The sequence below is a fragment of the Struthio camelus genome, chromosome 1 (assembly GCF_040807025.1).
Source record: "Struthio camelus isolate bStrCam1 chromosome 1, bStrCam1.hap1, whole genome shotgun sequence".
Taxonomy (NCBI): Eukaryota; Metazoa; Chordata; class Aves; order Struthioniformes; family Struthionidae; genus Struthio; species Struthio camelus.
Window position 1 is genome coordinate 15607098 of NC_090942.1, and position 13169 is coordinate 15620266.

The window sequence follows — 13169 nt, forward strand, 5'->3', positions numbered from 1 at the left end:
TTGATTCCCTTTCTGTTTTCCTGGTAAAATGGAAAGTGGTACCTCGTCTTTCACATGTTATTGAAGGACAGTTCCCTATAATCCATTCAGCTAGAAAGTTGCCATTTTGCTTTGATCACCTACAAGATCTTAACATCTTTCACACGAACCTCTAATTTAAAAAAAGAAGCCTTTAACATGTATGAAGCTTCTGAGGGGAGGAGAACTAAGAAATCTTCCTTATGATTTGGACTGAGTTCCTACATTAAAACAGGACATAGAATTTCATCACTAGCTTCAAGCTCAAGCTTTCTGGTTGCCTAAAGCATGCTTCTTGGGAAAGCATCAAGGCCTGATGCAAGGATTTTGTGCAACGGAGAATCTACTGCATCCCTTGATAAGCTGTTCCTATTTAATTGCATCATTAAAAAACTGCACCTTATTCCTAGTCTGAACTGATCTAGCTTCAGCTTTCAGCCATGAGAATCCCCTTAATCCAGTCGACAAAGAACCATCTAACTGTCAGATACCTTCGCCCTGTCTAAGTACTTACAGTCTTATCAGGTAGCCACTACCGTCTGTTGATAAACTAAATAGATTGAGCTTCTTAAATCTTCCATCCTAAAGCTGATTATCCAGACCCCAAATTAATATAGATTTTTCTGAACTCCTTCCAGTTTTTCAACACCTTTTTAAAGTGTGCGCACCAGAATGAGATATAGCATTTCAGTAAAGCTGTATAAAAAGTAGTAATACCCACCTCCCCTCCTACTCTCTGTTTCCCAGCCTTGCACCTTCAGCCTTTTCCAAGGCCGGTTTGCACAAGGAGTAATGCTTAAAATAATCAGCCTTCCAGGGTAATTCTTCCTTCCCTACTTATATTCTAGATATAAATTCCTCCTAATACAACAAATTCAGAATGGACCATGACCAAATCTATCTCTATTTGTTAAACAGAAGAACATATTAATTTTTCACCCCCATTGCAGAAGCTGTTTATATGGTGGAATACATTAAATAAATGCCTGCATTTTTTGCAAGAAAAAAATGCAAAGAAAAAGATTACGTTACAGTCATGTAATAGTTGCCTAAATTAAAGCTACCTTGTTAAACTATTGTTTCATTCAATAGTCTCACCACTCTCAGTCTATTTGCACAACAGAGCTCAGATGCATACCTGTATATACACTTCTTGAGGTGCTAGGTGACCACAGTAGACTATTTCCAGCAAAATCCAGCTGGCACAATGCAGAATTGCTTTAGGCTGGAGGCCGTGTTCCACGAGACAAAAGGTAGGGCTGCAGGCTAGCTATGGAGGATTTGCTAATGTTACAAATCTACCCATATAGTGAAAATTAACTGCCAGTTATAATCAGCAATTATTACTGGATTGCCAGCTAGTTTCCCTTTCTATCTTAGAGGAAAAAAGAACCCAAGGACTATCGCAAAGTATGTGGGAAAACTACTTCCACAAAAAAACAAGATAAGATCAGATCCTTTTCTGGTAAAGCATCCAGGGTCCTCACTGGCACTGCAGGTACAGAAAAGAAGATAAAGCTGGTTTGCTTGTGCAGGAAAGAAACAAGAAAACTGGCTTCTGGAGCAGTAACATCAAGTTCTACTTTTAAGTAATTTTAAAATGAGAGAAAAGCACTGGTATTTGTGGTGCCTTGCTAAAATATGCTAGTGAAACATTGGTTTCTTTGCTACAATAAGAACTGGCCTACTCTCACAAGCTCAGTTTGGGTGATATTAGCCATTCTTTGGGAGAAGATTAACTTTGATACTGTATTTCAAAAGATGACACACTCTAAGCACTGCTTAATTTTAATGAGCAAAATTTGGTGTCAATGGTGGCATCATCTTTAGGAAACTGATTAACAGAGCACTAGTCACTGAAGTACACCATGACCTCTCACAGGTAAAGGTAATGTGGTTTGGTCAAAAAGGTATTAAAAAAACAAAAAGAACGCGCCGCATCACCACCACACAACTGCCCACCTGTATTCTCCCTGTAATTTCAAAATAAGGTGTTGTTCCTTTCCTTGCCATTATGTAATAAAATATTTCAGTGTGAACTGTATTATACCCTGTTAGTACACAGATGATTTTCAGAATTCTTTCATTTAATTGCAGTGCAGGCTGGGATCAGGCTTTAAACAGCAGCCACATTTGCATTCAGAGATCCCTCCACTCACACACACTTCAATGATAAATGGATTAATTTCTGCACATAGCTGGTAGAAGACTTCAGAATTTTTTCCAGTGAAAGGTGATACATAAACATTATCTGTAGTCAGCTTGTCTATTCGCACGGTTTCTTCCCATTTCGTTCGCTCCCTCTGCCTCTCATCACAGTGATACTCAGGTATGCTGTAGACATGAATCATACATTTTACATCCTTCCTTTAGAACACTGTCTTTTTTTAATCATCACTCAAAGCAGCTTTTATTTATGACTTTGAACATGGGAAGTCTTTTTCAGACGTTATAAACATAACCTCCGAGCATTAAAATGAATAAGCTTTTAAAAGCACACTCTTAAGTATTGTTCTCACAGCACTCTGTGCTTGCACATGGTACCCTTAGAAACCTGTCGCAAAAAGCCCACATTCAAGGGGTTGGATGATGACCTCCCGAAATAAATTCAAACTTCAGTGGAATTTGGTCAAGGCAGACAGACTGTAAGGATGGAAGGCCGTAACAAGAGTCAAAGCTGCTTAGAACTTCATATCTCATTTAGCCTCTGATCCTAAAACATATGAACAAATGGACATACAAGAACTAATACAGAAGAAGGAGGAGCGGTATGAAACAACGACAAATGCTGTTGCACACACATTGTCTTAGTTTCTCATCACCTTGTGGCTAATACTAACATTGGGGCATGATTCAAGAATACAGATGAGTGGAGCCTAATAAAAAAAGGGAACGTTTACGGAGGTATTTGGAGAACAGAGCGCATGTTTAGGGAACAGGGTTAAGCAAGATTAAGATTTACCTTTCAATATTTATGTTATTTTTTTCAGTTTGACAACTACAATTAGTTTCACTTTCCATCTCCAATAGTCAGACAATATTAACACAATAGGGAAAGCTTTAAAAAAAAAAAACCCACAAATAAACTGCTTTCACTAGAAATCTGTTCTGTGCACTGCTTTTCTGTGTGCTGTACTATCAGCTTTGATGCCTCCTTCCTCCACATCAGCTAATTATTCTCTACCTCCTTCAAATTCCTCCTTAAAATAGCCTGCTTGCATGAAATTTTTCAAGATTCATAGATAGATTTTTATGTCTCATACTGCTTATGGCTTTGTCTGAAGTACACTGCAAGCTCTCTGGTATAAAGACCACATCATCTTCTTCGTTTTTTAAAACTGCCATTCTTAGATGTTTTATAGCTACGCTCTGTAGCGTTTAATCACACAACAAGTTTCACGTCCCTTTAGAGCTTTTCCAAATATATATTCAGTAAAAAAAATTTTTTTTTTTAAACTCAAATTCAAAATCATCTCTTATCTGCCAGAAAAGCAATAAAGATTTACAGTACCTTTGGTTTTGTCAAAGAACTGGAAAAACAAACCGTAAGAATAGTAATAGGTATACTGAAAGGCAGGAAACAAGAATAAAAACTGCAGACTAAAACTTGTAGCATCCCCTTGTTCAGAGATGCAGTCAGTAAGATTTCTTTTTCTGATGAATGAAAAACCCCAACATGTTCAAAGCTGCATTATCTCTTTTAGAATCTGAATACCTGCAAGGCTTGGTAACACACATACCCAGCGTGTCGTGAGATATGAGAACAGCTGAAGAAAACCGACATCAACCACAGAATGCACAAAAACTCTAGGGAAAATATAGACTTATACTTGGCTCACAACTTACACATTTTTTTTCTGTAATTCCTCCTTATATTTTTCAATTACTATGCATTCAATTTCTTAGTGTACCTGCCCAAGATCCTCCAAGTCTTTTATAAAAACAAAAATAAAACAAAAGCATGAATACAGATTAGAATCTAAAACTTTCCAGTAGTGCACAAAAACCACTCTGGACTTAAGAGACCCTTCAGTTAGGGAAGGCAAAGATGTTTTTACAAACATTAAACAAACATTCTCAGTAACTCTGCGAGGCGACTTCTATCAATTCTTGGGATGCCTGAACATTGACAGCACACAGGGACAGGCAGAAAGTTGTTTGGGAAAGAAGGGCAGGTAATGAACTAAAGCCCTCCAAGCTGAAGGATCAGCTCAGTCCTCTATGTGTGAGCAGACAACTCTTCCCCCCAGCACTCTCCTCTTCTTGTGTCTTTCCTTTCAGAGCTGTTTAGATCTACTAAAGAGACATGAAAACCTGAGATTAACCCCTTAAACACTGAGAAGTCAGGTATCAGAAATGACAGCCACTCCACATAACACCTCAAAAATCATTAAGCTCCACTTTCTCAGAAGAAAAAAGATTCTGCATCATAAAGCATGCCTGCCTGAAACGAGTTTGCTCTGCCCTGCAGGACAAGCAAAAGCCATACAGTCATGTTAACTGCAGCATTGTGCCCAAGCTTTGAGGATACACCCTGCTCTCTATGACTTATTAGCCTGGGTTGAGTCCCTGATAACGTAATCGTATGGCCTTGTGTTGGCTCCGAGAGCAGGAAGCACAAGACAGTATCAGTGTGTGATGGATCAGGTAAATATACGTTTATTTATGATGCACTGTGAAGAACAGCTCTCCTGAGCTAGAAACCAGCAAGCAAACTCTGTTCACGTCCTTCAGGCCACGTGACAGATATGACCAGTGACCAAAGCGCAGAAGCGTGCCAAAGCCATGGTTTACACACTCTTGTCCCTCCTCCTCTTAAAGGCAATAACCTCTCAATTTCTCTGAAATCCTCCTCCTCGTAAAGGCGTTGCATTTTAAAGGTACCTTATGGATTCAAAGACAGGGCTGTTTGAGAGGACAAACTGCCAGTGATACCCAGTCATCTCCAAAAATAATTTTTCATCTAAAACTGACCAAAGGCTGAACCGGCATATTCTGAATGGCATCAGCTGTCTCTCTTAGCACTGCCCCTCATTCCCATCCCACTGCTTCTGATGGACTCCACCCTCACGATGAAGTACACCTAGGACACCACCCTCTTTCACAGTGATACAATATTTTCCCCGTTTCCGTTTCCACCCTTTTTGCCTCTCTCTCCCACCACTAGGTCCAACTCCACCTGCCCTGATCCCTTGCTCATCTTAAATATCCATTTCCTTTGTTTTCTTCTTGCCTGTCCTAGCATCTGCAGTGGAAAAGGAAACCAGCCCGGAAAGGAGGTTATTACACATTCTCACTCTCTCCCTCTCCCCTGCGGCTTACTAAGCCATGCCATTTCTCCAGTAGAGCTGAACCCACACCTGCAATTTCAGCCTTTTTTCCTCCTACTTTTGACTCACTCCTCAAACCTTTTCTCTTATATCCATTTCTTTCTCCACAACAGAATGCAAATATTTATTCCAAGAGAGAGTCAGAAAAAATCATTTCAGGTTCTCTCTTCCTACCCCCTTTCTCTTCCTTACAGCTCTCCCTTCTTCCTTCTGTCACAGGTGCAAAACACATCTGTCCAAATCCTTCCAGTTGCCTCACTCACATCACCCAGTTCCTCATATCTCCTTCCTTACTTTTCTGCTCAGCTTCTCCTTCTCCTCTTACGGAGCAGTTACACATTCAGTCAGTCTTTTCCACGCTGGGAAATCTACCTCTCACTCCTTGCTTCTGTAAGTACACTAGTTCTCTTTCTATCCTTCTTTTGCCTGCAAGTTTATAATGAACTGTTTAACGACAAACTGCACTTGTCATTTGGGCCCTCCTCTCTAAGTCCAGCCTTAATTCTCTTCAGCTGTTCCTTGCTCTCCACTGAAACTATTTTCACTAAAATGTCTAAAAAGCCTATTGCAACACCAAAATAAGTTCATCCGTTCCATCCTTCATAAGCCTTTCCCATGTTTCAAAAAAATCAAATTCATTTCTCCTCTAAGGCATTCTCCTTTTCCTACTACCACAATTCTACCCTCTCCTGCTTCCCCTCCTCCCTGTAACAACTCGTTCACTTGTCACTGGAAAGCTCCTTATCCCCTCTTCATCTTCTGTTAGGGCTCCACTGAGATGTGTCTTTTGCCCTTCCCTTATCTCTGGGAATTTCATCCACAATTTCAGCTCCTACGGAGACAGGTCTCATGCAGAGCAGATTTATGTCTAAACAAAGATCTCAGCCTATCTTTCTGATATCTCTCGTCACTGAGCAACTGTCAGCTTCAGCTCCATACAGCTAGAACAAAACTTAGATCTCACCTCTCCCACCCTCATTTCTCGATCACTGTGGACAGCATTATCATTTTGCCCATCATTCAGATATGAAAACCTGTCACCCCTAACAATGACTTTTCTCTTGGTTCAGCTATTCAGGCTACATCTGTATCTAAGTGATTCTTCCTGTCTTGTATTCTTAGGATAAAAAAAAAAACAATCTTTGTTAAACATCTTCAGAGCTAACGCTGTGGGCCAGGTCTTCGTCTCACAGTAGTTACTACTGTGCAATTTTCTTCTCTTTGGCACTCACAAACACTATCCTTGTTCACACTATTCAAAAACCTGATTTTTCTATTTTGACATATTGATCTATCATTACTCGCTCTGCATCCTTCTATACGCAACCTTCCATTTGAACTTTAAACACTATAAACTCCTCATCTTTGCTGTCCAGGCTTCTCTGTCCTACGCATACTATAGTGTCTATACAGTGCTTGCTGTCACCTCATTTGCTCTCATTTCTAGCTGGTTCATGATGTGAGTATCCATTTATGAAATTGTTAACAACCAGTCTAAAACTTCATTCAGGCCAACTTCCACATTTATGTAAAGATATCTTCCAAGCACTTGCAAAGCTTCTTCACTACCCTCTGCATATCTTCTTACAGCTTTCCTTTCCACAGTTCTGACAAAAGACAGTTAGGCTACTAGCGTACAAAGTCTACTACCTAGCCTGTTGAGCAATTAGGAACTTTTGTTTGTCAATATCATACTCCTGCTTTGCCTTGTATTAAACACAGTAACTCTGGGGCACAACAGAGTAACAACATAACAGGCACACATGCACAACGCACACACGCGCAACGCGCACAAGCCTTCCCTCTGCTGGCGGAGCGTACAACAAGGTCTAGCCCATGACGGGGCTGCTAGACATTAGGAGCACACAGATAGCAATAGCCCCTTCTTAACTGTTGCAGTAACAGAAGAACAACTTATGTTCATCCAGATAACTGTCCTAACCAACAGCCCCAAATAAGCAAGGTTTTGGCTCTGTCAATGCTTGTTGTGGCAGTGTGGCTCCAACAAACTTTTCAGATTATTATTAGTAGCATCCTATCTCACGAGACACAATGAAGAGCTTTAAAAACATCTAGAGGTGCTACCTGCTACAGATAATGTTACCTAACCTGCAAAAATCACATGTGGCCAGCATAAAGGCCACTGAGGACAGAATACCTACTAGAGATTAAAAACATATGATGAAATACATTTCTGTAAGTCTCTACTTCCTTTTGATCATTTCAGCTCACAAGAATGACAGGCTACAAATCACCTTCTTCTGCCACTGAAGAGGCCCCACCCATCCTGTTTTGTCTTGGTGGACGAGGTACTTTTGATTTTACTCCAAAAAACATTTTAGCAGCTATTACTTGTACAAAGTTAGCAGGGTCCAATCTGAACATAACTTAACATTCGCAGAGACTGTAGCTCCCTGTGCATCTCCCCTGTGTATGTCCCACTGCATATCAGAAAAGAATTATAAACACAACAAACCAAGGTGGCGGGGGGAGGAAAGGGAAGAGATCAACACACGGAATCAGCCCCCATGAACTCTTGCCCTTTGCTAGTCATTCTTGCATCTTGAAGTTTCTTCATCAGTCATTCTCTCTCTTCTGCTGAAAACCTGCTCCATGAGAACGGAAAGGGAAGCAAGCCTAAACGCCTTGTGTACTGCGTGCAGCTCTGTCACAATGCAACTGCTTCCGTTTTACAGATGATTCAGTAGGAGCCTGGGGATTAAGTGAACTGTGCTAGACATAAGCGGGTACCAACAGAACCTAGAACTTTTGTCTTTGAGTTCTTTGCTACTTCTAGCAGATGTCCTTTTTGATCTGGGAGAACGCCACTTCTTTTTTCCAACACATCTTTTTCTATATTTGCACACATATACAAACACCAAAAAGAGTAAGACCAAGCAATTCTAAATTCTGAATTGCTGTCAAGAATGCAGAAGACAGGAAGATGTGTTGGGCTTATGGGCTGAATTTTAAATATACTTTAGTAAAATATGAAAGGAAATTGCAGAATAATAATCACAGCATTTCAAACATAAGGCATCTCTACTTCTACTGAGTACAAGACCAAGAGCAAACAGGAAGCCTGCTTCTCCAGCAACGTCAGCGGCTTTCATGCAAAACTTTTTATAAGCCATACAACAAGTTACGGCACAACAGTCCCTTAAATCATTAACAATCAGCCACAGAAAAAGGAACACAAAAAAGGAAAAGAAAGAACTGATGCACACAACAATTGCTTTTTCTGCCCCCCATCTGTCTTAAGTAACTGTCTTGGATCCCATCTTCAATCTGAGTCAGCTCAGACAGCTGCTCAGCACTAAGATAAAACGAACAAAACCAGATCGTTCTACCTGCTCTCAGACTACTCAGGGTCTATCTTTCTCATTTAGCAAGAGAATCAAAGAACCCTTGCTACAGACTTGCTGACAGACCTCCGCCAAGCACCCTTACTGCTTCACTACAGCATTAGCCACAGGTTTTCTGGCATGCAAATCACCTAAAGACACCAGTTCCTCCTGGCATCCTGCATTACTAACTCCTGAATCAGCTGTTCAACTTGGTGCAGAAGTACTTCAGCTTGTCCTTGAACTTGGATGCTATATAGAGACATCCAGTAAGCCAGTATTAATCCACACTCATAGAAACTGAATCTCTTGTTTGCTAACTACTCCAAAATTACTCTTTATAGCAAGCTGTCACAGCACTCATATAACTTTACAGTGGAGCTCACTCTTTGGAATACCCATATCTACATACTATTTCTTCTGAAGGCCATCCTCATCAGCAATGGTGCAGTGTTACAAATCTAAACTTTCACTAGGACTACCAAAAATTTAAGCCTTCTGCTACAGAAGTCCTGTGACCCACAACTTAAAAAAAAAAAAAGTTTTGATTATAGGCTTTTCCACTGCTCTGACCTCATACACCTTAGCTTTGGTCAGAAAGCTAACATCTGCACCAGCGGTAAAAAAGAACCTGATGAGGTCCTAACTAGGACATTTTTAACTAACTAGGAACAAAAGGCCCACCTCAAGGACATTATTCTTTTCCACAGCAGCACAGTGTTCAACTCTTATTTCGTCTAGTGTTTCTTCATATGTGGAAACCTATACTTCATTCATAAACTATTAACCACATACACAGGCAGATCAATAAGAAAACACACACACGTTTGTTTCTAGATCTCAGTCAAAACTAGATACAACACTTACTATACTTTTTGTGGTGACAGCAGGGCTTAGGGTGCATGCTAGTACACATGTGTCATTTCCTCCTCTGAAGTCTTGTTACAAACTTCAGTGAGTAAGGGAACGTCAGAGACGGATCTTTAGCGCCGGTACCACACATGGTTTCCCTGCTATTGTGTCTTCCCCTGCCCCACCCCCCAAAATCTTAAATTTAAACTAAACGAGAACTAATCTCTTCAGAATAATTGTTGTGCAAGTACTGGGAGAAATACCACCCAAATTCTATCAAAATATATGCCATGCCAAAGACTTTCCCCCGACAGGTTAAAGCAACCTTAAAGATTAAATTCTTATCTATCCTATGGACATATTTTGATCTCAACAAGGTTATTTAAAGTAAGAAAAGATAATCATGTTGCTGAAAAAAGTTGCCTCGTGAATTAAAAAAAGTTGTCAACATTGTAGTTTTATTTCTTTCAACTGTCAATCTCAAGGACAACCTAAATAAAAAAATAGAAAATTGCTAGTATCTTAGGATAAATTATTTTAGAGGCCAGTCACCTAACAAAGTCAATTTTTAATAATTCATTTATAGAACGACAGTTTCAAAAACGTGGACTCCAAACGTGGAATTTCTGATCAGAGAGTGTTATCACTAGTTCACTTTTTCCCACTGTGGGCTGATGAGCCAAAGAATATAGACTCCAGGTTTCAGAAAGTAACTATGTAACACTAAGCTACAATTTTTACTAAATCTCTGGGCTCTAACATCACACTATCATACCATCCTACCACTACGCGGTATGTTTCATTCTCTCTCTTTCCCCATTCCTCGAGACATATTCAATGTGGCTACAGCCACAACCAGTAGCCACCCCCCGGCCTTGCAGAAGCTGTCCGAGGAAGAAACAAATCAATTAATTAATAATTTTTGGAGGCAGATGAACATATACCGAATCGATCAGGCGTTTAAACATCAGAACACAGGCGATTCAATCCCACTGTCATTCCTCATCCTATAGAGCCCCCACACTGGGACCTTTCCTCATTATTCTTTTTCCTCAACAAACGCTACGAGAAAGTTTCTCTTGACCACGACGACGGTTTTGTATCTGCCAATTCTCAGCTCTTTCACTCATTGAGCTCCACGTGAGTATTTTATCTCTCTAAGAACCAGTATCTCTGGAAGACCTGATTATCTTACAGGGAAGAGAAGGAAAATTATGCAACACTCACCCTTCTCTTCCGACCATTGGAAAAAATAACAAAAAACCCAACAAGCAACCAACCAGAAACACCAACCAAGGTGATCCAGATTTGATAACCTCTTTCTTTTTGGGTATGCGTTTAAAATTTCATCATTATTTTCTTTCCCTCTCAGCCCTTCCCAACATCCCCCACCACTTCTAGAAGATGAAAGATGAAGGTGGCTATGAAAGAAAGGAAAAACAAAAATGCTTTATTCTTCAGTTTTTGTTTGATATGTTTTTAAAGGAGACAAACAGCACCATCCACAAACCACTAGTAAACAAAGAAAATCAAATCAAATCCCATCCCTATGCTTACATTAACCAGCTGTTTTTTTCTTCTCTTCCTTCACAATCTCCTCATAATTTCAGTTCTTTCTCTTCCTTTTGCTTTTCATATAGCAGATTGTTGTAGTCTATATCCTCTTCTCTTCAGAGATGTTCCCTGCCCTCTCCCAACCTCCTTCATTTCTTATCCATCCAAGGAGAATGATAAAAATCATCAAGATTTTTTCCGGTGAAAATACAAAATACTGAAAGTAAAACTAATCAGTACCCCTTTAATTTGCCCTTATGCTGCTAGAGCATTTCCCCAAAAAAACTTTTCCTTCAGATACTTATCTGGGAGGTCAAAAATGAAAAATACATTGGAAAGACCTAATCCTTCTTCTATATTAATTCTCAGCAACTACCCTGTAGATTTAAAACCGCACTTTGCACATCTAGTCATCAAGTTAAACAGTCAAGTTTGGGGCTATGCAACAGTGATAGATAAAACCTCAAATTTTAACATGATGTCAGAAAAACAGAATGGATTTTTTATATAACATCCTTTATGCTAAACAATAATGAGTCAGGATGGTTAGTGAAGAGATTATCTTAGACAAAACACACACAGCATCAGACTGAAACCTCAATAATACAAACCCACTGAACTGAGAAACTGAAGTTGACTATGACACCAAGTACCCAGATATAGATCTAAATCCCACAGGTCATATTTAACCCTGCTGTAGTTAGTGAAGATAAACAGGCTGTCTTTCACTCCTCTGTAGCCAGTGCCTGCCCAGAAATACTCCCAGCACTTAATGCTGTACATTCGCTAAACTGATTATATATATTGATAAGAGTTCTGTATGAATGACACACTATTTTCTTTAAAATGGTATAAAGTAAAACATACGCCTTCAAAATTAATCCAAAATCAGTTAGAGGTTATTATAGATACAGTGATCTTTTAGTATCAGTCTCAGTTATGTAGCTATTGTCAATTTGTACAACACACAACTTGTCAAATAAATTCAGACTCCTTTTGCTATACAAGCTATCCACAAGAAAATCTTCAGTTCTTCAGATATGCCACTCAACATTTAAAAATTCAATATGAATTCCAAATGCTGCTCCAACCCCTGTTTTAACTAATCTGGTTGGCTGGTAGTGATTTGCCCGATAAGTTACACAATACTCTTTCTGCTTCCTGATTAGATAAGCAGATAAGTTTTTCTGGCACACATATTTATGCATAAAATTTTTCATTTTCTGTGAACACTTGCAACTTTGTAATCCCCTCTCTACAAATCTACACGACAGTAGAAGTCAACCACGGACATACTGCATTCACTAAAAGAAAACATCAAATAAGTACTAGCATACAAAAAGCAATCACATCTAAAAAATTGAACAAACATTCAGTAAACTCCTCTCTCTCTGTACCACCTATATATACTCTGTAGAATAAAGAAAAGCAGGAGACAATCTTTTTCTAAGACTTCACTTCTTCCCTGAAGATGGGGCAGAGGGGGCACGTGGCTTCAAGGCACCTTTTGCATTACAGAAATCAACAGCATGGCCAGCTTGGGAACCCCATGCCCAGAGACGTGCTAAGAAATAGCAACCACTTTGGCAGGCGGAGATTTGGCAGAGATTCTCCCCACTGTCACAGGAGAATGCTGGCTCCCAGGTCGGAGCCCCGGCTGACAGGAGGGGGAAGCACGGCCCATCGTGCTAAGCATGTGTAGTGCACAACCAGAAAGGAGGCAGCAACGCAGGGAAGAAGCTGGCTGGAAGCAGTTTTTAACATCTGGTTCTACAAAATCAAAATGAACCACCTTGTCATGGTCTGGAGGCGACCAGCCGCCTTCCCATCCCTTCCCCCATCCTCCTCTACAAACAGTTCCACTGGTCTCACGGAGCGCCTCACTCAACTGCATACAAATGAAAAGCCACGTAAATTTGATCATATTGACTAAAGCTAACAAAATCCAGATAAATACTACCAAAAGTGAATGGGGCAAGATTATCTTTAATCTTTATTGAACGGGACAGTAATTTCTAATTCATAAAGCGTTAAGGGTTAACCCAAGTTAACTTAGACAGGTAAAGATACT

At 39.9% G+C, this 13169-nt stretch overlaps 1 protein-coding gene across 9 annotated transcripts in view; it reads right to left on the reverse strand.

Annotated features, from left to right (window-relative positions):
• ATXN7L1 (ataxin 7 like 1) overlaps window positions 1-13169 on the reverse strand; it is a 124457-nt gene that overhangs the window by 108097 nt on the left and 3191 nt on the right. The window contains exon 1 of one of the 9 annotated variants that reach the window (XM_068930159.1): window positions 7825-8233. The exons of the other annotated variants lie outside the window; for them this stretch is intronic. The gene's annotated coding sequence lies outside the window, so the exon portion shown is untranslated. Of the gene's footprint in view, window positions 1-7824; window positions 8234-13169 lie in introns of those variants that run through there. 9 annotated transcript variants of the gene reach the window in all.